Source organism: Heliangelus exortis, chromosome 12 (assembly GCF_036169615.1).
Source record: "Heliangelus exortis chromosome 12, bHelExo1.hap1, whole genome shotgun sequence".
Lineage (NCBI taxonomy): Eukaryota > Metazoa > Chordata > Aves > Apodiformes > Trochilidae > Heliangelus > Heliangelus exortis.
The window spans coordinates 10,939,388-10,966,078 of NC_092433.1; the positions used below are offsets into that span (position 1 = coordinate 10,939,388).

General features: G+C 43.3%; 1 long non-coding RNA gene across 1 annotated transcript in view; it reads left to right on the forward strand.

Moving 5' to 3' along the window:
* LOC139801574 (uncharacterized) overlaps positions 1-22,100 on the forward strand; it is a 105,175-nt gene extending 83,075 nt beyond the window's left edge. The window contains exon 2 of the long non-coding RNA XR_011728240.1: positions 21,761-22,100. This is a non-coding gene — a long non-coding RNA (uncharacterized lncRNA). The remainder of the gene's footprint in view (positions 1-21,760) is intronic.
* Positions 22,101-26,691: the final 4,591 nt, after the last annotated feature.

Sequence of the window (26,691 nt, forward strand, 5' to 3'; positions counted from 1 at the left end):
GTGAAACACATTTCACATCCTCACAGGGACAGTGGTTCTTTGCCCCAGCTGCTATCAGCATCCCTCCTGTGAGGTGCTCAGGCTCTTGCACCAACCCAGGGTCAGCCATGCCAGACCAGAAGGGTCAGGGCTCCCAAACATCGTGCGGGGGGGAGATTTTGAGGGAAATGCTTTGAAGAAGGGCTTTCTGAAGTAGCATAGTCCCCTGCTTCTCTGCTGCTGGAGTGTGTGTCTAAAGCAGGAAGGTCACTGTCCAAATTTTTGGATGCATCTTTATTAGGGCTTAGAATCTGTGCAACTGGGGGACAGGCAGCTGCTGGCATGGCTGGGTCAGATTATCACTGTTCTTTAGGCCAAGAGGTCAGTCAGTTATCTGTCTCTTGAAACCTGTTTTTTTTGGAGATTTTGACAATGGAGCCAGGTGTTCCTTTGACAAGTGATTTTATTTCTTTACAAAGCACGTTTGAAATCCCAGTTCCCAGAACATGGTCAACATTGAGAAGTTTCCTTACTTACAGCTCCCAAAACTGCCTTTTCCAGAAAGTCCACTGCCCCAAAAAGCATCTTCACCTGCTGTTTCCTGTGCCACATGGGACCCACTACTTTTTTTTTTTCTCCCCAGCATGCCCACTGCCAAATCTCTTGCCAAGGCTTTGCAAGCTCAAGCAGGCTCCCAAGAAATAATTCAGTCAAGCTGTGACTTGTTCCAGGACATTCCTTATGCAGGGCTTTCTACTGTTTCAGGTCTCTTGCTCCTCCTGATTGCTGATGACGATGCTACAATTTTAAGCAACATCTCTGGTAACACATTTACAGGCATCCACCTTTGAACACACCATATAATGACTCAGCTAAGTGTTGCAACACAGATTTAGCGTGTTTATTTGAAAAAATAAATTATGAATAGGTTGGTTTTCTTTAAATATCTCATCTGCTCAAGTCATTATCCTTACTGCATCACTGCACCAGCAAACTCCAGCCCTTACTGACGTGTGTGCGTGCCTTCTGCACCTTGCACGTAGTCTTTGGGATCTGGGGGAATCTCTTCTCTGCCTGGGAGGAAAACGTCTTGTCATGAAGGCCAAGCTCCACGTGGGACAGGGAGGGAACGGAGAAGTGGGTGGAAGCAGGAATTATCCGCTTCCTTCCTCCTGACTTAACTCAGCAGAGCACGGCCAGGGAGTGGGGGTTGGATTTCACAGCTCAGTGCCAAACGCTGTATAAATCTGGCAGCGTTTCTGCTTCTGATGCACTCAGGTGGAGCTAGCAACACATGCTGCTGGTTGCAGTTGCTGTTTTTTAAATTCCTCTCCCTCAAGTGCTCCCCATGTCCCCTTTTCCATAATTGAGGTTGTTTCTGCAGGACCCCCAGCCCATGCAACTCAGGCAGTGTGTCTCAGACAGTGGCAGAACAGAGGGCTCATCCTCTTGCCTGCCTTGGTGGCTTGAATGTGATGAGACATGGAAGGACAGTAGATCCCAGCTGCTATGTGACCCGGGACTATACTGACCTATACTGACTTTTCAGAGCTCACTTAAGTTGCAGAAAAAAAAAGAAAAAAGAAAAAAAAAAAAAAGAACATTAATATTTGAAAATTCACTGGTTTTCTTCTTCAGCTAAGCTCCCAATAAGCATAGGCTGGCCTGTTCTTGATACAGAACAGGCCAAGCCCAGCTGGCTTGAGCTTGTTGACACCATCACCAGTAATTTGGCACAGACAGAATATATCTGTGTAGCCCCCAAAACAGATTTTTTTTTTCATTACTCTTAAATGCTTTTGAATGCTTTTGCTTGGTATTTGCCTTTAAAACAGAGAGAAGACTAAAAAAAAAAAAAAAAAATGAAAAAAGTACTTTTCCCTGGGGCACCATCAGATGCTAATAAAATCTTTAATTAATTCAGATTCGGATGGTCTCACATTTCTCTCACTGGCTCACAACTTCAATCAAGTTTTTTCTTTTTGTGATGCTGCTTTCATGCCACTTTTCACTGCATTTCTGATTTATCTGGAATTGTGCTATATGGGCATATTGGCAGGAAAGGCTGGGATGAAAGAAGACTAGGATGAGAGAAATCATTAGCACAGGATGTATTTCCTGGCTTTTTTTCTTCTTTGGAAGAAAACCCAAAAGGACCTATTGCTGTTATGAATCTCCCAGGAACTCTTAAAATTACAGACAATTTGCTTGATTGGACTGCACTGGCCTTAAGCATTAGAGAGAAACAAATCACTCTTAACAAATGTTAAATCAAATAAGATAGACAGAAATCTTGATAATGTGAAATGAATTCTGTAAAATTAAGACATCTGCTGAATGCTCACTCCATAATAAAGCAATAATCTCTCTGAAACAGGGCCCGGCTCATTATCAGTTTGATGGCTGGTATGAATGATCTTATCTGATACTGGTTCACTGAAAGAAGTAAAAGTGATACATTTTCTTTCCTGGCCCCAGTAATATGAAAGGCATCTGTCAGTCCTTCCAGGGTCAATCTCCCCATTCACTTGCTATCTTTTGGGTGGAAGACTCACTGAACAGGGTACACAAATTGTTCCGTGACTGTCAAACAGAAACATTTCAGATGCCTTCCTCCAAATGTAGCCCAGGAAGTTTTCCCTGGAATTTCAGAGCTTCTCATCTGAAGATGGAGGCAGGGAGGAGATGTTTTGCAGCCAGGCAGAGGCTGCACAACTGAAGACCTCCTCCCCAGTGCTCCCAGTCTGCTTTTCTTGCCAGGGGCTCCCTGCCAGCTGTGAGCAGAGCAGACTGCTGGCCAGGATGGACACTGCATGCAAGGTCAAGTAGTGCACTTAGGAAAGGCTGAATTAATTTACAGACTTTCATTTCCTACCTCAGCTCCTTGCTGGAATGATCTTAGAGGATAACCTGAGCTGGAGTCTCTTCTCCTGCTCTGTACTCTTAAGTGGTTGATCAATAAGACCAGGAAGGAAGAAACAACCATGTGCTTGAATTTCCTTAAAATATACATGCAGACATGCACAGCAGCCAGGGATTGAATTCAGTGCTCAGAAGACTGAGGAGCATTTAGCACCAATTCCCTACCATGATGCATTCCCGTGCCCCCTACTCCTGAGCTGCCTCTGCAGGAATGCATCCATGATGCTGCATTTCCACAAGGAAGAGTGGTCTTTCTCTTCTTCTTCCAGGCTCTTGGAACAACTTCTATATGGAAAAGAGAGATTTCATTGAAAAAGAGATGCCATCCTGCCCCGATGCTTTAGGGATCATGCCTCTGAATGCACCTTCACCTGATTTGCTGTGAATTACCACAAGGTGATCTGCCCCTCATGTACCTTGCAAATGTGCTGCCTATCACAGAGCCTACTGTGTAAACAAAGTGCCATGGCCTAGGGCAATATTATAATTGAATAGATACAACAGATTATTATCTGTCTGATGTGCAGCATGGAGCTGCAGCACTCCCTATCATATTCCAGCAGACTGAAGCCAGGGACTTTCTAAAGCACCCATACAACCAGCGTATGTAAGCAAAAGGCTCTCAAAATAGTAATAATAACACAACATATCTCTAGGGCTGACAAGTGTGTTGAGTACTGCAGTTTCACCCGTAATCTGTCATAAAGTTAGACAGTTCTATCAATGGGGAAATAAACAGTAGGGATAATAAAAGGTGAGTGCTGAATAGCAAACCCTTGGCTCCCTCCAGGCTTTATTAGGATAATTGATTTTGGAACATTAATAAGGCTATTGATTAGCTTTTTGAATTGAACCTCAGAGTGAGGGAGGAATCAGGGGAGGAATGAGCCGTTGCTCTTGGCTACAGACTTGTGGTGGGAGCAGGAGCCCTGGTATGAGGAGTCAATCAGCTGTGCCAAGGGATTAGCTTTCTAGCTTCAACATGAATTAGGAAAGTGGTTCCTGCAAATATGCCACCCACATCATGAGGACCTGAGAAATTACAAAGCAGGAGTGCTTCAAACACCACGAGCCTTGTCCTATAATTTGTAAGCTCACACGTAGTTTTTCTGTGATTCAGCATTTCAAAGGGTGCAGAGCCATGGTTTGACCACAGCTGGCCTAGAGGCTGGAAAGTCAAGCAGGAGGTCTACATGGAGGAGGTTCCTATGCAGCAAGGAACTGATTAGACCACAAGTCTAAACAGCTCCCTGAACTTGCAAAATGAGGTTTCACTGATCAGTAAATTTCCAGGCTAAAAAAGAACCCTCATAAATACGGAATTTCACTTTCTTTTTAAGATCAAGTTGTTCACATGATTTTTTTTTTTCCTTCAGAAATTTAAAATACTGACTTACTGATACATTTTAGAAGAAGACAATTGGTTCCAGGCGTGGAGTGAACAAAGTCTTGGGCACCATGTTCACTCTTCCAGTAAAATAATAGCTCTGAGTAATGCTGCAACATGTGGCAAAGTACAAGTGAGCCTGCATTTTAGATACTGCTGCTACTTAACAGAAGTGCCAGGTGGTTTCTCAGTGTCTTGCTTTGATTGATTTAAACATGAACCTGGAGTTGAACATGGCTTCTGGCCAGGTGTTCCATATCATATCTTGAACTTGCAAGTTGTTACACTTAGTGCTCTACACAAACTCATGTACAGTTTAATGGAGTTTCATATAACTGGAGGGGATTTAGAATGAAATAGAGATAGAAGCTCCCAGGACCAAATCTGTGTCTCAGAATCATCTAACTCCTTGTGCACACCAGAATCTGGATGTGTTCTTTGATAGGTCTTCAGTGATTGCAGGGTATTAATTTTGGAGCATGAAGCTTTTGGTAGTTTCTTATTGATGCACAATGTGTTTATACAGTCCCACTGGAGCACCCAATGACCCTAACAGAAACACCACCACACACACAAAAAGACCATCTGTTAAATTCAGGTTCATCTTGACCCAGGGGCTTACCAGGAAACGCCTGGCAACTCACAAAATACAAAACCAGCAAACAGCTGCAGGCAAATCTGCCTGTTTCTGAAGTAAGATATTTTATTTCCACCTTTTAACCAAACATCACTTGTCCACCCAAGGAAGCCAAAGACTTGCTATGCAAGATGAACAGACTAAAGAGGTCTGTTAATGGGAGTTAACATTCCACCTGCAATCTTTTGGAGTCATTCCAGGATTTTCAGCATCTCTTCCTAGTACTGCACCTTCAACCACCCAGCACAGCTGTGGGAGACCTTTGCCTACCTCTGACCATCCACAAGGAATGAGATTGGACTGTTTTTCCTGCTCCATCATTCTTTCAGAAACAAGGGAGATGTTTTTGTCATATTGCTGCATGTGGGCCTGGAGAGGATCACTGGGGCAACAGGGGCTCTTAGCACACAGCATGACTGCTTCACCTTGGCTCCTGAACAGCAGCCACCTCCATGCAGCAAGCACAAAGAGTAACTAATGCCCACATTTTTTTATTCCCTCATCTTGTCTTATATCGTGTTCCCCAATAGTAGATAGTGCATGGAGTATTTGGAAGAATGAAGCAATGCCTAAAGAATATAATAGACAGGTAATTATAATAAAGAAAGAATTATTAGATAACTGGATAGATAACTGGATGGATAGATGCGGATAGAGATCTGATAGGGTTTTTTATCTTTTGCAAAAGCCCTAAAATAAAGGAACTCTTGCACATACATAAATCATCTAGCTCTGGGATAGGAGAAAAGACAAGTTCCCATAGCAACAAGATCTATGCTGTAAAGCTGCGCTGCCCTTTGTTATGTATCTTTGTGATATTTCTCTCAGACATGTCATTGGCAATTACCCACAGAAGGAGAGCTCAAATTGTTCAGGAGTCCAGCAGATCCACCTTACATTATTTTCTGTAATTAATGAGATTATTGAATTTCCACGCTAATAAAGCATGGCAAGGAGTCTGAAAACAACTCCTCTCTGAGTCAATTTAGGGTTATTCCTCGGTGCTGCACTCCCCACCCCTCTGCACACACACCTCTGCACAGACCTTGGTACAGAAGGAAAAAATAGCAGGAGCCTCCTGTAAAGCTCTCCTGCTCTGCTATGAGTCAGCTTGCCAGAGCTGCGTTGACGTTTTGTGTTGCCAGGAGGTGAAACCCTGTGTAAATGTTCCTAAAAGCAGTTTTCAAGCTATTCATCTTTGATAACATTGTTTCTTTATGAATGCTTGAGCTTCACTTAGCTGTCTATGCATCACTTTTTGACAGGTCTCCATCTATTCTGCTGCTGCCTGCATGCAGAAAGCTTTCTTTTATAGAAAGAAGAGGCACTTGCTTGAGTCAATTCCCTCCAAAGCTTTTTTTCTGATGAAGTTGCCTTTCCAGGAGGGCTCTATCCTGCCCTGGATGCCAGCAGATTACATCCTCTTGCAGTGGGGCAGGAAAGGAGCAGGTCCTGGTGGCAATGAAGGGTCATGCTGCACCGGGAGTGGCAGATCAGTTCAGGATGTCATTTGTGCATTGAGTGGCAATGATTTTGTACATGTTATGTGGCTCTTGAGGAACACAAGAGACAGAGCTTTCCCCTCTGTCCTGCTTCCACAGCCTTTCTCTGTTCTTATTTTTTATCTTTAATTATTTTTTAATATCCGCGGAGAAAGAAATACATGGCAGGAGGCAATTTTACATTAGGTACTCAGGAGAGGACTCACAGATTAAAAAAAACCACAGTGGGGTTGGAGTAGGTTCTTGTGCTATTAAGTGTATGGAGAGGGATGACCTTTGCCTTGTTGTGCCTCCTGTGGAAAGAGGGGTCAGAATCCCCAGGAGGCCACTGGACTAACTCTGCATCCACTTGTAAACCCTTTAAGATCTTCTAATGCTACATTGACAGATAGTGACATGAAACACAGAGGACTTGTGCCAGCATATTGGAGAGTATTGAAGAGTCATTACCTCATTTTGCAGATGTTTTTTTCTGCAGTAATGCCGTTGTGGGTCTTTTAGAGATGCTTCCAGCTATTCATCTCCTTCAAAGGTTCCTAACTTGCCTCTGCCTCCTCGGATCCTGGAAGCATTTTGAAATTCTCCCACAACATGTGCTTTCTGTAGGCAGAATGTTGCTAGGATCACTGCAAAGTCCTTTCCTTGCTTGTTCACTTCCCTGCAATAACAATAATTTATTGGGAGGGTGTTTGCCAGGCCCTCAATATCATGTGGGAGACGCAGGGAGATGAGGCTCCAAGGACCTGACATTCTCCGTAGACGGCAGCAGTTCAGGCAGAAAGTGCAATGGACGGCTGGGGGATGATCCGTCTTCAAGCACAGTAACTTATCTTCCCACAGTGAGTCGGCAGTGGCAGTTCCCCACTGCTCTCCCTCCAGATGAGTTACAGTGTTGGGCTTTCAGAGAGCAGTTTCACAAAGAAATATTTTGCCTGTTTTGCTGTGGAGAGCTCCCATCTTCTAAATGTGTTCAATGCCGTCTCGTAGAGCACTGTGGGGCTGAGCAAGGCAGCCAGCACGTCTTGATCCTGCTCCTAATTTGAGCACTGGCCTTTTGGGTAACCATTTTTCTTCTCCTGCCTTAGAAAACCCTTATATCTTATTTATTTATTTATTTATTTTTATTTATTTTTTAAAGCATTCTGAGTTCTAACAGAAAAAAGCCCTGAAGGGACATTTACACCATTCTTTAGTTTCATTAACCTAAGTTCTGCCTTTCTTCTGTTTGGATTTCTTTTTATTTCCTTCCCTCTACCTACCTACCTACCTACTGAGGCTGTCTAATCCCTCCATGGTAATTCTATCCATGTTTCCAAGACTAAAGTGGTTGTGTTCTCATGTTCAGATGTTCTCTGTTCAACCTCAATTAAAAACTTGTCGTTATTTCATACAGTTTTCCAGCTACCTGCATTCCTGATAACGATCAGAAAAATATCTGTTCTCAACATTTCACTGTTCCTCTTGCTGCAGTTTGCCAACTAATTGAAGAGCATCCTGTTTCTACACAAATATATATTGAAAAGCTCAGCTAGTAACCTAGCCAGCAGCAAACTGCTGTATCTATAGTTTGGCTAAGCCTGCTTTTTCTGAATTAGTGGCAAGTATCAGGATCAGAAGAACCAACACTACTTTCTTTAAAGCTGGATGGCAGTGTCAAATTCTGCTGCTTAAGAGCTGTGTAATGTTGAATTTCTGCTGATATAACACAATAGCCCAAGAAATTGTGTAAAACTTCTTGAACATGCAGCACACAGCTTCCAAAATGAGTACCCATTCAGAAGGAAAAAATAATTTGATGAATTGGCAAGCCACGTCCTTAAATTCACTGAAAGCAGATCTTTTTTAAAGCCTCTTTCTAACTTCTAAGATTGTTATCTTGTCAGAGATACACACCTTTGTCAAACACGAGCACAAATAATGCTGCCATGCTGCCTGCAGACCCTAGGGCAATGATTTCCTGGCTGAGGAAAAAACATTTTTCTGACCATCTGACTGCAATTCGGGGGCTTAATATGCCCGTGTTAGGAGGAAATTGCTCAAAGCAAGAAGAATTTAGAGTTTGACTAAAAATTTAAAGCAGGTTAAGTGTCAATAATATCCCAAAGAGGATAATGGGAGCACTAGTTTCTCCAGCCCACAATGCATAAACCCCCTTGGGGTATCACCTCTCTCTGTGGGAGAGAGGGTGCAGTTCAGTACCATTCCTTCAGAAATAGTTTCTGTATCCATCATGTTCCTCCCAGCTGAGGCCTGGGAGGGCAGCACGATTTGTCAGGCTTGGAGATGACAACAGCCTTCTTGGCTCTTACTCAGCCTCACTGCCATCCTCTGCCCCTTGCACTGGTGGAAGAGTGAGATGCTGCAGCAGCTCACCATTGTTCTCACTGAGTCACTGAGCCTGACGTGTGTGGTGTCAGTCTTGGGAACACGGACAGGATGGTAAGGAGGCCGTCAGGTCACAGCAACTTCCACCACATACGAACTCTCAACTAGTGAGGCTGTGGCTGAAACCAGATTACAAGGCTGGTGCACAGAACCACAGTTTCTTGCTGCCAGATTCACCATCTGCACCATGCTCAGATTGTCCAAACTCCTCCTCCTTAGCACTGAAGTCCTGAGGGCCCAGCAGAACATGTCTATTAGCTGCTGGGTTTCCCTTAGATCCCTATTTTTAAATACTGTTCAAAGCAATGACAGAAGAAATCCCTAACGGGTTCGTTGCCAGGGCTGAGTTGGCACAATAGGAAAATCATTCTACCTAGGAATTGGTTTTTAATCTCTTTCCCCTGGAAGATCCATTCTATTGGCCACTCTTGATTCAGGTGGACCTGTGGTATGATCAGTACAACAAAACATAAATGGAAATGAAAATAAGACCTTTAACATGAGACTAGTTTGATCTTGGGACCAAATTGGAGAGGAGCTCAGACCTAGCAGCTCTAGCTCTCTGCCTCTTCTTGTGCTGCTCCACAGAGAGCACTGCTGGACAAACAATGGAAATGGTGCTTTGCCCAGCACTGCCTTTTTTTTATCTTTGCTTCCAGTCTGGCTTAAAACCAAGCATGGAAAACTACATCATACTTTGCAAAAGAAAATGTACCCCAGGGATTCATTTAGGATTAAGTCAATCTTTCCAGATCAGAAGTGTTTGTTTTCATATTCATTGCTATTTTATGGACAACCTATTAAGTCATTTCAATTAGAAAAATTTATCTATATAAATTAATATGGAAAAGGAAAAGAAAAATGTGTTATTCCCAATGGTATTTTCAGTGTTAGCATTCCTCTCCTTTCCTTTCCTCCAAAACAAAATTTGGACAAAAATTGGAATAATTCAGGGATGCATTTCAGTCTTGACAAAGCTGCGTTCCCTGATTTTAAGTGGTTTTGTCAAAGTTCTTCTAAGCTGTTCCACCTTCTATTACCTTTGGTCTGTACTGTTTTACCCCCTCCCTTGGTTCCTGTAAACTATTACATCAAAAAGAAAACACATACGGATGACAATTTTCTATGAACCTTTCTGCTCAGACCTTCTATTAACCTTTCCTTCTGTACATAAAAACACCAATAAAAAAAAGAATCTCCCCCTGGAATCCTGCAGAGATTTGTTCCTTTTTTGGCCTAATGCATAGGTTTTAGCCTGACCATGTTTCACTTACTGTTTATTTTTATTTTCTTTTATCTCTTCTTACCAGGCTGGTCAGAAAAATAGTGAAATTTCCTCCAAATTATAAACATTTTTTGCACATTTTGCCAGTTGTCTGCTAACGTGTTTAGGCTATTGTGTGTGGAGAAGGAAGCAAGAGCCTGTGAAAGAAAGACTACAGTGAAATATTAGGCTGATAAGTGATAATGTTCCCTCCAGGTACTGCAAGTGTAGAGATATTCTTACACATGATGCTCCCTGCTTCTTGTTAATAAACTTAGTTCCCTGCGGGGCCTGGCAGAGTGTCTCTAAAACAGCCTCCTCTTGGCCAGGAACCTAATGGTGCAGTTTTCAAGGGTAATCGGCGGGGCTGTGGCTGCAGACTGGGAAGGCAGGTGGGTTCCCAGCTGGCTGACTGGTTCTTTGAGCAGGGAGGGGACAGAAGCTGTGCTAAAGGGCTGGCAGGGAAGGACACGGCTGGGCAGCAGGTCCCGCTGGCTGCTGTGTCTTTGCTTCAACAAAGAGCTGCAGTGGACAGATGGGGATGGGCTGGACAAACCATCCTGCCATCAGAAGTCAGCATTTGAGAGATAGGGAGAAACTGAGAGTAAAAAAACTCCAACCCTTCCCTGTGTGCTGCTCTCGGATGCCCTCTTCCTAAAGGCTGAGCCCATCACCCCCGTGCCCAGGGTTGGGCTCGCAGTGGTTACTCCATAACCCGCCAGGTGACAGCGTTCACCCCATCAGTAAGCACTTCAGGGAACATCCTTCTGGATGTGACACCTGTAAACAACCACGACCCTGCAAAAATAATGAGTGTGTTCAATATCTGAAAGCTGAGAACCGCCAACACTTGTGGAGTTTTACTGCTTGACACAGCATCAGAGAATGAAGGGAGCAAACTGGGGAGTGAGGCCGGCAGAGTCTCTTTCATCTCTGGGCCTGACAGCTTTGCCATGGAATCAAGATGCAGTTCAAACATTGCTACAGCACTCAGCCATGTGCCTGCATTAACAAAGGCACTCCAGGTGTGCCATCATGTGTGGCATCATCCATCAGCATTGCCAACACAGAGCTCCTGCCCAGGGCCCTCAGTATGAAATGGCTCCTCCAAGAGCCCTCCCCCAGCTGGTTGGGTTTTGTTTGTTTGTTGTGTCTCCTGCTGTCCCTGCATCTTGTTTTCTTGATAGAGGATGCTGTTCAACAAGAAAAGTTGCCTTCCCCTGCCTCCCTGAGTAGGACTGGCTTGACTGCTCTAGGAATTTTGTGGACTTCTACCAAGACCCTGGACTTGAGTCCCTGCACCTGCTACTGGGTCTAGTTTGGCACTTTTCTGGTTGGGAAGTACCAAATTACCAACCGAGGAGTGTGGGTTCCATATATATTTGTATATACTTGTTATTCACCATCATTATTATTATCACTATTTTATTAAACCTATCCTAGGTTTTTTCCAGTCTTAAAGTCTTTCTCCCTTATTCCCCTTTCTATCTTCCCCTGGGAGGGCAGTGGGGAGATAACAGAGAGTGTCTGCCACCTGGTTATTGGCTACAGAACATGACATCATCCCAGTCCTCTCTTTGTGATGACACAGGAATGTGAAACTTTCAGAACTTCTAGGATGTTTTTTTGCAATCCACAGCATGAGAGTCCTTGTTCGTGAATGTACATTAGAAAATATTCTTTGAATTGCAAATGTTTTTCAACAAGGAACCCACGAATTGCTTGTTTCTTCATTTTCCCTGCTTGTAATTCATCTTTTGCAGCTGGCTGTCTATGGACTATTGTTTCTGCTCTCTGATGGCCTGGCTAAATAAAGGTATATTGGGAGAGCTAACTCAATACTGCACCGCATCTCACCTAAAAATGATTGTGAAATGAATGTATGAGTCGGGATAAAATACATGAAGCTTTGGGGAGATTTGCAAATAACATCTAGATATTTGCAAACAGCAAATAATCTGATCCTGAGAATTGAAATAAGCCAAACTCAGCCTTTTTCAAACAGAATTGTGCATCATAGTGTGGGAGCAGGAGTCTATTTGATTTTGGATTTTTTTCCTAACCCAACTGGCTGTAATTGTTTGCATCCCACAGGCTTTTTTTCCTCCCTCTCCCTCTTCCTCTCTCTTTCCTGATCCAGCATGGGTCAGAGCAGCTTTCTAAAATGTAAAATGCTTTTTAACTGTAATTCTTTCCTTACAATTTCATATTTTAGAGATTAAGCCAGCATGTCCAATATGATTTCATCCTGAAGCCTGATTGCCACATTTCTATTCCCAGCATGTTGAGAGAGAGGCCTCATGGTAACTGTGAGCTTTTTATTCTGGACACCTAGCCTTTGATCTTCATAGCACAAAGCATGGAGTGCTGCTCAGAAGTTCATGGAAAAACTGCTGAGCAGAACAGGGCATGTGGGAAAATGTGAGCTGTGATGGCACCAGTGAGATGAAACCTCTGGAAATTATGCATCCGGTCTTGTCCTTCCACATTGTTAGCATAGGGCTTAAGGAGGCACAGGCCTCTTAGATGAAGAATTGAGAGCAGGAGCTATGCACATAGGGAATTCAGTACTGATTTTATGTGAATCTTCTTGGGGGCCACCAAAAAAATGAATGAAATCCTTCAGGGTATCTGCAGTGCTCCAGTAGTTTCTCTTCCTGCACAGCTTCTTTCAGGATTAATTTTACCTTGACAGAGAAACTTCTCTTGAGACAAACACTGTTGTTGCTTGGAAGATGACAAAGGTCTATTATACTTGCATGAGCTTGTATCTGAGTGTACAAACCACTTCAACTAATATCCTTTGCTCTGCTTAACCACAGGAGAATAACCCTTAGTGGTGATTCTGGCATCCCTTCATGTGTTTGGTATCCTCATAATCTCTCTCCCTCCTTCCCTTGCACTAGGTCCCTCCTGATACCCAGTCCTAGGAGCAGGCAGCACACCTGTAAACACATTAATTACACACTTGAGTCTCACGCTTTCTCTCCTCCTGTTTTGTTCTACTTTTATCTGTGTTCTGTTTTCCTTCCCTCAGAACAAGCAGCAACACCTTAGTTCTGTTGAATGAACAGGGAGGAGAGTGCATGGCCCTGAGCTCCAAGTTTTCTGATGGAAGCCACAGAGTTAATGCAGGCAGCTTGGGTGGGTGTGATGCCATCACCCATGCTGGTGGGGTTCCATATAAAGCTTTATCTGCTGATGGGTATGGTGTGGTTTCCAGGAGCAGAAATGTTGCTGCCAGTTCAAGTGGCATTTATGAAGAAATTCTAGAATTTTGGAGTGTTGAGCTGCAGTTTGTTTACCCTGGTGTGGGATAAAAACCTCTACTTGAAAACTAGTCAGGACTCCCAAAGTAAAAATGGCTGGAATCCACTGTCTAGTTAAATCACACATTACAGGCTTGACACACAAAAGAAATCTATTGGTCGTGCCAGTGCCCATAATAAAGCATTTGAATCTCCAAAAGCATTATTTGTTGATGATTTAGGGCACTTTAAGTAGTGTGAAAAAATGCTGATTTGCCATGTGGAAACTGTGGGCTTTTCAGTTATGCTTCTGTCTTGGCTAGCAAAAAAAATAACAGCACTTCAAAGCTGACAGATTCTGTGAAGAGAGTTTGAGGTACTAAAGAAAGGGCTAGCAAGAAAAAATAGCCATAACCTAAATTCCAGGCAGCTAAGTAGGAACAGGGCAGTAATAGCTGTGATTCACCTTTGCAGAGAAAGAAAGGCACAGACTCTGAAGCCACCACTCTTCCCATACCAAGAGCAGAGGTACCCCCAGCCAAGGATAAGTCTTTCTGTGAAGACAGTGTATGTGGTGTAACAGGGCAACAGTTTGGGGATGCTGGTGTGTAGCATGGATGTCCTCATGGTCTCTTCTAACCATAATTCTCCTTGCTAGTAAAAAGAAAATTTTTAGCCAAAAGTCAGTATCTGATCTCTAATACTTCAGTTGTGGTAACAAAATCACATTCCCATTCAGAAGCCAGCTTCAGGAATAATACCTAATCATGTCTTCAGCTCCAGAGAAGATTTTTCATTTTTAATCTCCTGCTACTCCTGAATGCAGTGATTCAAACATGTTGCTACAAGAAAGGAGCTTTATAGAAGGCCTTGTGGAAGGCTGGAGCTCACCACACTGGCTGTAGGAGCATCCCAGCCCAGCACGTACCACATGTACTCTGTCCCCAGAATCCTCACACAGCATTTCCTGAGGGACGTTTTCCACAGAGATGGAAAAGTCACAACAAAGAGTACCCCTGTCTACTTTGTGGGCGAGCAGATTAATGCAAAGGACAAAAAGAGCTCTCTTATCAAACACCAGATGATACCTGGTGTTTCAGAGGATGTCAAAGACTTTACCTCCTCCTCAGTAACGACTCCCTCCCTGAGGGCCGTGCTGGGCTGAGGATTTTGTGGTCCATGGTGTACATGTCCTTCAGGCTGCTCCTGAGGGGCAGTGGCCATTCAGCCTGTTGGGGATGCTCCTTGATCTGCTCACAGTTTCCTTCAAAGACACATCAAAGCTTTCATCCCCGTGTTCTTACATACTCCCAGGGCCACATGAGAACATGTGCCTCCTGACAGATGGAATTACACTGGGGTTTTATTTGGTTTAAGAAGATTTTCAGTAATAAGATTAAAGTACATATGCATCCTATAGAGAAAGACCTGGAGATGCATAAAGGGTGAGCATGGTCACCCCAGAGGGTGAGCACGAAGACTCTGAGCAAGGAGAGCTGCCACCCTGCTCAAAATTACTTCCCAGGCTCCAACTAGGAACCAAATCTTAAATGAAATGTGAGGCTGATGGGCTGTGCTACTACAGCAAAAACAAGAGATTCCTGCCACCCTGCTGCAAACTCACACCTTGATCTGCATTGACTTTTCATGGCCAGCAATTCATAGAGCCTATTTTGTCTTAAACATTTCTCCAGTGCCTTTTAAATGGTGGTATTTACACTGGACTCCTGAGCTCCAAACATACAAGCACAGACCACTTAGCTGAAAGTCCTCACAACTTCCCTGGTACTAATGTGACATTGGGGTACATTTAGGTGTTTTTCAAGGCTGCAGGCTATCACCTAGGGCAAGTGACACTGGTTGCCAGCAATATATTCTACCACACTCAAGCAGCTTTTCAGTAGCTTTTCTGGTTTCCTAGCAACGAGGCCAGCAAGAACACCTAAAAGTCTTTCTTAACAAGCTCTGCTTGTCCAGAATATGCACTTATCTCTGCATTGCAAACAGCAAATGGTCTTGTGGGCCAGCTGATTATTAATAAAGGGAGCTGCAATGGAAAAATGTGTTTCAGGAGGGACTTTCCCTGCAAATTTGTCAGGCAATCAAGTATTTGTCACTTTGGAGGGATGTGGATTACAGAGGGTCACAAATGCTCTAAGTTGAAAGCTTTGTATTTCTCTTTTCCACTGGGCTTTTCTGACATGCTCCAGGGTTGTTTCTGTGGGTTTTTTTCCCAGGCTGCTGTATGGTTCTAGGAGAGATGCTGTGTCCTCTGCTCCCCCCCTCCGGGCTGGTTTGCTGCCTCCCACTGAGCTTGGGCTATAGCACAGGAACACAGCAAGTGAGGAATTTGTGCATTATTAAACACATACATGTAAGAGCCAGGAAGCAGCCTCAGGATTTTAAGTGCATGTGAGTGTCAAGCTCCTTTATTTATTTTTTTCCAGAGCTGACTTTCACAGCTAATTAGCTGCTTTTCCCCCTCCTCCTCTTTTTTTCTTTTTTTTTTTTTTTTTTTTTTTTTTTTTTTTTTTTCAGAATCCCAACTGCCATATTTCTTCTCCTGGCAATTGGATGTGTTGAAAGACAGCCCTCCTCCACACAGTTAGATTTTATTTTTCACTACATCCACCTAACCATGATACATTCCGGGTGATAGTGTAGCTGTTTCCCCCAAGCAATCATTACCTTTTATGGCTCTGAAGGGAAAAAAGCAGGTGATGCATTGAGAAAGTTAAATGCTGAAAGTTTCCAAGAAACGTTGGGGAAATTGTGCCAATGTTTAGAGACATACAGAAGTGGAAAACAGAGGGGCAGAGAGTTGCACATGACCATCTGCCAGTATTGGAAAAGAATAAACTCTGAGAAGAAATAGTAAGAACTTTTTCAGATTCTGTGAGGGGCACAAGTGGCAGCAGCCTGATGAAATCAACAGAGGGAAGCACTGGCTGAGGAGTGGGACGTGCTCCTGCCCAGCAGCCCAAATCCTTCATTCCCTGGTCACTGCTACCCCAGGCAGGGCTGCTGAAGTATGCAGTGCTGGAAGTCAGAAAGGATTAAAGCCATCAGGATTTACCCTTATAAGAATATATAATGTCCAGACAGCAGACAGAGATATATTAGAGAGAGCTGGCTTGTATTGCTTTTGCAGTGCTTAGCACTGGAATAACTCCTTTTACTGTAATGCACTTATTCCTACTGATTTATGAAGGCATGAGGAGTCTAGCCTACAAAGCTCAAATAGATCTTTTAAACCATATTGTTCTGCCAAGAAAAGTGGTAGAATCCCTCATATCTGTAGGAATGTATATATAAGTGTACCTGCCTATGTGCATTTAATTTCTCTGTTTAAAGATATTTGTATCATCTTTCTTGGGTACCCTCTTAGAAAGGAGTAGCACTTTGAGATGCTCTTTATTCACTAAAAGCATGCATTGATGTAAAGATCAGGTATGGATGATGTAACTTTCAGATGGACCAAGCAGAGCAAGGCGAAGTCCTCCTGTGGTTAAACACTGAAGTTTTCTTTCTTGACAAACTTACCCAGCTGCCCAGCAGTTGTGAAAATAGCCTGGGCAGGAGTGTTCTGCCCAGGGAAGGTGATAGAATGTAGAGCCCTTTGTTACTGCCTGAAGTTTGCCCAAGAGATTTCCTCTGTCTGCTGTTGTTTCCAGTAGCCCTCTGTAATTGTAGGTGCTGACGATACTCTGCAGGTGCTCATTTCTTTCCTCTGACTATAAAAGCATTTCAGGCTGGGGAGGCATTTCTAGGCTGCTTGCAAACAGTTTTAAAAATTAAAACAAGAGGAAGAAACATGCTTAGTAAGATTTGATCAGAACAAGTGGGGAGGAGAAAACCCCAATCTCCCTCACCTCAGATGTGAATGTATTTTTCCTTGAAATAAAAGAGCAGGATGTTCTGAGGAAGTTTACATCCTAAAAGTTAAGTCTGGACAGTCCTTGAACAGCAAGTGATGGCAGAGCCAAGATCCAAAGACAGCTGCGTTTTGAGCTTGTCTCAGTACTTTGGAAACATCTGCATTCTTTATCAACATCCATAACCCACAAAAAGATGAAGCAGTATTTCTGCAGCTGTGGCAGAGTGATGTAACTAGCATACATTTAGTTTTACTTCAAGTTTTGTCTACCTCTCATGCAGGGCAATGGGGGATGTCCCAGATGGCCAGCAGGTAAAAGATACTCAGGGATTGTGGAGTGATGGGAACTGAATTTTTCATGTCACATAAGCTTAGTGACACTTAGTCACTTAGTAAAGAGACTGAGAAAAGGAAAGTCCCTCACATAGGTATCCATCTTTAGTGGGAACTATGAACCCTGGTGTTCATTACTACAGGCTGGCAATTGAACAGAGCAATTCTTGACCATTTAGTCCAGGTAAAATAAGAACAGACCCAAATACTGCATCCAAACTTGACATATGAATGATTACTTTAAGGAGAAAAGATGTGATTAAGCATTAGAGTCTGCTTTATTTTCATGCAGTCAGGTTTTGGCTGTCTATGCTGAAATACTAATAAGAGGGTTTGATCCCATGCTATGCCTTGCCTTGAGGTCAGGGAGATAGCCATACCACATGCTAAGCTCTTCTAAGCCATCAGCCTTTTGAAGTTTGCCCATGCTGATTTATCTCTTAGTCCCAAAAAAGATAGAAACACCGTAGTACCTGGCACTCCAGTGATCCCCTTGATAAAGATGATGATTTTTCATTTTATGAATTCATTTATTTAGATGTCTGCTAATACAAAGATGGGACAACCATCTCTGTACTATAGATTGTTTTGATGAGACTTCAAAGGACTTCTCCAAGCTCTCCAAAGACCAATTGTAATGAACATTACAATCCAATTCAGTGTGAGATTTCTCCATAAGCCAGAAAAATAAGCAGTACATGGTTTGTCAGACAGAAAGAAGACTCTTTTTATTAGTAAATAGCCAGTACTCTTCTGCTATTTTTCAGTTCAGGGCAGGATAGATTGAATAAGTATGGGCACAGCCTTCAAGAGAGAGGAACCTAGCACAGGATCACACATATGTGCTGTTTCTGTGCCCAAGTGTGCGAGTCTGATCAATGGTTGCATAGGCTGCTAATGAGCCACCTCATTAGCTGCAAGCAGGAATATTTACCCGGGACTCAGGTGCTGTTGTGGTAATCACACTCCAAAGCACAGCAGCAGGTTGGTGAGCCCTGAACCTCCCTGACATTTACCTGTGGTAAACTTGCCCCCTTAATGCCACTGCATTACCACAGCAGCGTGTCACTGTGCTGTGACATTAACCTGAATCCTTTCCTCTTCCACCACCAACCTCAGCTCCATGCTGCAGGGGAAAATGCAAAGCTCTGCAGCTCTCTGCTCCTCTGTGTGCTGCTCTGTCTCCTCCCAAGTCCCTCTTGCAGCTCTGTGGGTTTTTGTTCTGGGAACACAGTGGTGCCAGGACTGAGAGAATTCCCCCAGCCTGACCGTGGTGCTTGGAGAAGATACATGTGTGCTTATTTGCAGAAATTCACTGTTCTAATGATGAATTGGGGCTGATGTAGACTCTGGTGCTCTGCAACTCCGGAGATGACTTGGCAAAGTAATACAGAGAGCCCATGCCTCCCATTGATTGAATTGCAGTCTGGCCTCTCCTGCCTTTTCTCTGGCAAGATTTTTGTTAATCTTTTTCTGTGCAGCATTACCCTCCTCTGATAGCCCTCATTCTAGTCTGCCAGTAGTATTTATTACTTTTTCCACTGTATGGCTGTTTACAGTTTTCTTACATTTCCAATTATACTGCCGGTTGCCATTGATCTGTTTTCTGTTAGCATGAAAATCAGAGCTGTGATCTATATAATTTAAGACTCCACCTTCATTAACCTTCCTTTTGTTTTTAAGGCAGACTATTTAAATTGATCTTTATTAAATAAAATTACAAGAGCTATCAATCCTCATGCTTCACAGTACAAGTTGATCAGTGGCTAACTCAGGAAGTAATTGCCAGAGAATCACTTTGTTAAGACACTGTGCAACTCAATGTGTTTCAGCAGCTTAATTTCTTCTGAGGAAGAATTTCTTCCCTCTTCAGGAGGGATGGGATTCTGCATTTACTGTAACACTGGATAATTTTGGTGTAGAAGAAGAGAGCAACTGGGCTGGATGGACTCTTTCTGGAGCAGCTCATTGCTCAGCTGCCACAGTGGCAAACACCACATTGCTGAGGTGGTTTTGGGGACAGATCCTTTGGTGACATCCATCAGCCCAGATCCATTGGCTTGATGTGATAGAAAGATCCTCAGCTGGTGTGATTCAGCACAGCTCCACTGGTTTGAGTGGTGACCTCCTGGTATTTTGTCCTCTCCTGTTGCCAGATAGATGAGCAGGGGAATGCCAAGCTTGTTTATGGAAGGCATGGATCTCATCCCACTTCTCCAATTGCAGACACAGCTACTGACTGTTGTGGTGCTACTTCAGTTTTACACCACATCAGAATCCTGCTCCATCAGAGTGAAAGGAAAAAAGCTTGAGCTGTAGGATGTCTGCATTCTCTAAGATATCCCCTCCCTTGCTGTGGTTGGATATGTTCTAGCTTCTTAAATTGACTTTTCACATTGTCTAAACATATTTAGACACAAGATTCCACAATTACAGGGAAGCTGCTTTCAACATCCTCCTACTCTTATTCAGATCCATTCTCTTTTGCTCTCATGTTCTTATCATATTTAAGAATTCTGTGTAAATGAGCATTAATGAACCAATTTTAAATTATTTTTCTATGAGCAATTTCAGCTGCAAGTGGCTTGATTATATGAATCCAAATGATGGGGGTGAGGGGAGGGAGAGCATAAAATGTGTTTTTGCTGCAGTAACTCGTGACCGATTCAAGTGCTGGAGTAAAGGTAAATGTGGAGGGGTTGAGTTGCCACCTGAATGCTGCCTGCACAGCACTGGATAGAGAGGAGATGGTGCAAGGCTGTAAAAGTTAGTAAATTGCACATGATCACGGAGAGTTTGGGTGGGAAATACTCTCTTCCCCTCTCACTGTACTGATGCTCACCTCCCTGTGCAGAGCTCCCTGTGCTGCTTCTGCAGGACATGGTATTGGTGTCTGCAAATCTATTTCCCTCTTTTGGATGGGGAAAGCAGCTAACACCATCAGTAGTGGGCAGAGAAACAAGAATTAGGTAGTTTGGCAGAGGGGTGCAGGAGTGGAAGAAGAGGTGGGGGCACAGATAGGTTGGGTGGATTTGCATCAATCCAAGGTCAGAAGAAATTTAATAGCTGTGCCTGTAAGGAATGGTCGTACGTAGGGACTGACAAGAGGGTATCGTATGCAGAGGCTGTGCTCTCTAATATGTTGTTTTCCAATGCCAGGTACATTCTATATTTTAGCTCTATAAACTTCAAAGTTAATCCAGAAATGAGTTCTTCAGCACTGCAATAAAATGTGCCTACCTTCTGACAGCTTTGTTCTTTCTTTTCTTCCTGAGGCACGAGCGGAGAAGCTGGTTGGCTGCAGAAGCCAATAACAACCAGTTGAACCACAAGAGTTCAAAGGGCTTGGTCCACCTCCTGGGGAAGTCAATAGGAGTTTTCTACTACGTGGAAACCAAATCTGACCACAGCAGCTGGATGGCTGCAAGAGACAGAGGAGCCTGAATGAGGCTGAGACATGGCTCTGAGTACCTTTGAGAAGGAAGATCTCAGTCTCCTTACAAGTTTGGAGTTGTTTCCAGCTTGGAGAGGGTTTAGTAGAGTAGACATGGCTTACTTTGGGCTTTGATCACCCTGCAATGGAGGGATGTACAGTGGTTGCAGAAAAGGCACTGGTTTCAAAACTCTGGTGATTTTTTTTTTTCTCCAGCTTTGCTATTGACTTTCTCTCTGACCTTGGGCACATCAATTCTTTCAGTGAAGTAAGTGGGAACTCAATTGCATTTTATGCTTCTTTATGAGTTAGATTCCCTTTCTGCAAAATGAGGATCATAACACTTAACCACCTCTCAAAAGTGCTCTGAGGCCTAACAACAAATTAATGTATAAGATCCTTGGATTTTTTTTTTTAAAACAACTTTACAGATATGTGAATTTCAGTGAAAAGTGTCAATTTGTTGAAACTGAAAAGTTCTGAAGATGAGAGCTGTTTTCAGTGTATTTCTTGGCTTGGAAAAAGAAGAGATTTAAAGCATCATTTTGCAATGGTTGAAATGCCCCGTTTCTGCATTTTGGAAGTGAAATATTTTTGGTTTTCGTTTTGAAATTACTTTCCATTTATTTTTTTCATTATATTATGTGCTATAAATATGACAAAAAATCAAGGCAAATTGAAGCATGACATCTCTTTTTGTTAAAAGCAAACTGTTTTGAATTACCTGAGAGGACATTACTTTCTTTTTTTTTTTTTCTTTTTTTTTTTTTTTTTTTTTTAATTTCCTCTGCAGAATACTCTGACATCTCCCGGATTTGCTCTGAGCATCTGGCCCAATTTCAACATCCAGCAGGAGGAAATGGGATTTTTGTCCTCCTTGGAAACTGTGAGGGCATGAAGTCTCTAAGTGATGGCTCCAAATGTCACATGAGGGCATTCCTGCTGTCCTAAGGAACTGTTCTGCTCAAGTGAAAAAAAACATCTCAGAGAGACACGAGGCCCTCAGAAGAAGGTGAAAGGTGTGATCTGAAGATGTCCTGTTACACGTGATTGTGCCCACTGGGCAACAATTTACACAAAACTGCAGGTATTTAAGCATTGCAGCAGGCTATATTAAATGACTGCAGACTCTGTTGTGGGAATATTTAAAATTACTCAGGATGTTTTTAGGAAAGGTATAAATAAAGCTTGCCCTGCACTGGGCAGGCTGAGGAATAGATGAACACCTGAGGTCTCCTTCAACCTGCAGGCTGATACTGGCATTTATTTGGGCAACGTGGTGCTGAACCCAGGAGGTCCCCTGGGAACAGAGGAGACACAGCAAGGAGAAAAGGCAGGAAAGGAGAGGGGAAAATGAGCCTTAAAGGGGCACATATGATCAAGAGAGAATGAAAGAGAAGCAGAGATGGAATCACCAGGCACATCAGCGAAGGGAGGAAGCAGGAGATAACTCAGAGGGGTCCAAACACAACAGTCCTCAAAGCAAAACTAAACTTGGCTGCAACATTTACTCATAATGAACCACGTGCATTGGATGTATAATAATTTTTATAAGAAATCAACTACCAATTTTTGCTTCTCATGATGAAAGTTTCTTCTCATGTCTTTTGCTTCCCACCCAAGCTACAACATCCCAGTCCTTACACACATCCCAAGTGCAGTTTTAATTCAGGCCCCCTTCAGTGTTCATTTTTTCCTCTATTCCAGCAGCACAACTGCCCCAGCTGCTCACCAGGCAGGATCAAACCAGGACTGTGACTGTGTCCCTTAGATGAGAGATCTCCCAGGCAGAACACAGGGATGTTCATCACAGCGAGTGGCTGATCCAGCAGAGTTCAGAGGAGTTGGACAAGGATTAAGTTGTGAATTATGCCTCATATTTTGTGATGCCAGCTGCCAGACATCTTAATAGCAAGCAGACCATGTTATTCTCTATCACAGGGGATGCAAAATGTTGCCTGAGATGTGGCACGAGTTTGCAAAGGTGCAGCTCCACTCCTCCTGTCTCAGACTCCCTCTGTTCACACACCTTAGTAATGTCGTATCAAGCATCACACACAAATACTGCGGCCAGAAACATGTGACAAGGGTGTCCCTGCAGTGTAAAGGTCACTGAGCACCTGCAATCTGATTTTATCTAGCTGAAATGTAACCCTTGGAGCTTTCTAATGCCTACACAGAACCAGCTCTGTATGTAGCCAGGAGGCCAGCACACCCCTTACCACTTCCCTCTCATCTCTGAGAAAGGGGACACCTCATGGCCCCATGACCTTTGTAACTAGGATTCTCCTGGAAATCAGATTAAAGGGAAGAGGGTGATCTGAGCTCTATCTCTGCTGACACCCTGAATTCTCAATATTTATCAGCTTCTCTCTAAAAGGATTTCAGATTGCATTTCTGTATCTAGCATATGGAGACTTTCATTTATTTGACAGGTTGATTCTTTTATCAGACGTTTGTAAAGATTTACAAGACTAATGTACTCTGTATGCAGTACTGGATTTCACACAGAAAAAGTGCTGGCAAAGGGACGAGCTGTCCTCAGAGCAGCTTTCCCTTCCCTTTCCCTTCCAGCCTTTCCTGTGCTTTACAGATGCAGGTCAGTACAATAAAGGCTGTAACAACCCTAATGCCCCTTCCAAGCACTGTATGCTGGGGTGCAGGGTGATGAATGCAGACTACTTGACAAAGCTGAGTACATGAGGCTCTTCTCTCCTTGTGGTTGTACTTGGAGGGATGGGGACAGTGACAGCAAAAAAGCCCCTGCCAATAGGGTGAGTAGTGATGGGCAAAAGAAGAGGAGGAAGGTGTGGAACCCTACAGACTGGGTTTGCTTTAGACTGAGAGTTGCAAAATACAGTCTTACAGGACAGACCCTGCAGGGCAGGATTTCTCCTGTTTGACAGCCTACAGAGAATGGAGCACATGATAGTTTTCTGGCTCTGAAGACAGCAAGGATATTTGGAGACATCAAACTATAGTTCAGGGGATGCACAAGAGGAATTGAGCCTCAGCTAACTATCCCCAAGACTTCTGATTTCATGTTCCAAGCAGGAGATCCTAAAACCATGTAAGTTTTTGTGTTCCTGTTCAAATAAAAAATATTGATTTTTTCCTGCTTTGGGATAGCACATGGAAATAAAGCTGATTTGGGCTTCATTATCTGCCCTTGATTAAGATTCATGGGCGCTTAGATTCAAAGTCAGTTTATTTTCAGTCCTAACAAAGGACAGGAGAATAGCAGTGGATATAGCCAGGCATACAGTCAGGTTTCCCATTTCCAGACTACATGCAGAACAAGTTTCTCAGGTTCTTTTGGGGTTTATGAGGACAGGTTATTTCTGCTGCTTAGTTGATGATTTGCCTAGTATAGCTCCAGCCTTGCTGATCTGACTTTGATTTGACAGTTGCATTCAGTAGTCTACAATGATCAATAACAGGTTAGCTTTGGTAATACAGTTTCTTGATTTTTAGTTTGAGTTGGTTAAGTGCATTGATAGAATCTGTAAAGCATCCAGAGGCCCATTAGGCTCAGTCAGGATCTGGGGAACAGCTCTTCAAGGAGAGGCTGACCTAAAAGTCTGCCCTGCTCCCTGCCTAAGTGACTGCCCGGGATGAACAGAATGCTGCTCCATGGCAGCTTACCCAGTCCTGCCACACTCCTACCTCAGCAAGTTCCTACTTGTCCTTCTGCAGACACCCAGTGAACTGGTTGAGGGAAGCAGGTTACCAGAAGAGAAAAAAAGAAACCCTTTTGTGCCCCTTCAGCTCACCAAACCATCTCAGTGCACCAGGCACGTTGGTTCCAGGGACAGAGCAGCAGCAAAGCTGAGCAGATTTAGAAAAACAGCCACAGGACTGCACCAGCAATGAAAATTTCTCCAGGATAATTACAACGTAAATTCAAAGTGTTTTGATGAAACTACACTAACCATTTCTTTGGATTTTCTTATTAAGCTTTAAAAGACTTCAGCTGTTTTACCATCACATGATACCACCGTGGACTGTGAATGGTCACATATACTTCAGGCTTAACGAGGTTTAATGAATTTATAGCCACACCTTGCTTCCCTGGTGTTAATTTTCCTGCAGATGTCTGCATTGCACTCAGTCTCTCATCCAACTTGGACAAAAAGATGGTTTGGATTAATACTTCAGTGTCTCAAACAAGAGAGGTCAAGGTAAGGGTAATATGTTATGTGGTGGTAACACAGATTATGCAGTGAGTACTTAGGCACAGCACCCACTAGAACCAGAACCAACTTGGCAGAGTGAGCAGTGAACAGGTTTGGGAAGGGTTTCATCTCTGGCCCATGCAGACCAGAGCAAAACAGGTGGGAAGCCTGATGCTGCCTGCTCAGAGCCCCTTCTGACACTGAGGATACTTCTGTTCTTGCAAAGGGGTGGTTGTAGCCTTCTTCTCTGTTCAAGCACTGCTAAGCAGACATGGAAGAGAAAGAGGGAAAATAGGAAAGCTTTGTGTTTTTTAAGATGGAGCAGCACTGAAAGGGACATTAAGAGTTTGGTTTAAGGCCACAAGCATCTAGGAGCATGCAGCTAAGTGCCAGCCATCTAATATGCAAGCACAGTTGGATAATGTTAGCAGTGATGGCTAGCTGCAAACAGATCCTGGGTGCCTGTTATTTTGCTGTGAATTTTCATGCCTTTTGGAGAGTTTAAATCAGAACTTTGATGGGCTTTTGATGTTGTTTTAGTTTGGTGAATAGTTTCCCGTTGTATCTGCTTATTCAGTGAAATAGCAAGGAAGGGCTGTTACAGTGGAAGATGACAAGAGACTATAGAAGCCTATCTCAGCTGCATTTGCACAGCAGAAGCCTTTAAAATCACTGTGCTATGAACGAGAAATTTCCATATTTCACGGCTATTTTTGCCGGATGCCTAAAGTTGATGATACAGCAAAAAAAATTGAATGAAGGGAGAAAGGAAAAAACCTCCTCCTCTGCTGTTCCTTTCTTCCCAACAATTTACATCTCAGCCATGTTGCTTGGCAAAGCCAACAAAGCAAAGGATGTTGTGGCTGTAAAATGATAAGCACACGGGCTACACTGAGGACATTTTCTCACTGTTTTTTGGGGTAGAAAATGGGGTTTTATTTTTGAGTGGAATACTAACCTTTTTTTTTTTTTTTTCCTTTTGCTGCTTCACTCCACACAAAAAATTATCAGGGCAGCTATGTCTTTTGGGAGAAGAAGGTTAGAGGAACTCGGGGACATTGATTATCAGTGTGTGTTCCCACTCAGGCATGTGGCAACAGAGAAATTAACCCTCTGCATGCCTTATAGCCATCATCCCCTCTGCTCCCCTTATTCAGGCCTGCAGGGATCAACCAGACTCTGCAGTTTGTGGTGTAAGAAAAGCATGCACAAAAAAAGCCAAATAATGGGGAACTGCAGTCCTGCTATGTGCTGCTTGGTGAGACTGTGGGACATTGCACTAGGCTGAGGAAGCTAAAGATAAGCAAAAGAAAACAGACACTGAATGTAAAGGAAAGATTCCTGCTGTGTTAGTCCATTGTGTTTCCAGAGAGGCTGCTCTGGACACTGGGATATTATGTCTTTCTGTGATGCTGTTCTCAAAGTTATTGGTTGCTTTGAAAACCCCCTCTAGTCTGATTGCTGCTTCCATATAATTTATACTAATTATCATCTATGACCATTTCTTATATACCCTCCACGTGTTTGGCAGCTTTGTCCCACTATGAAA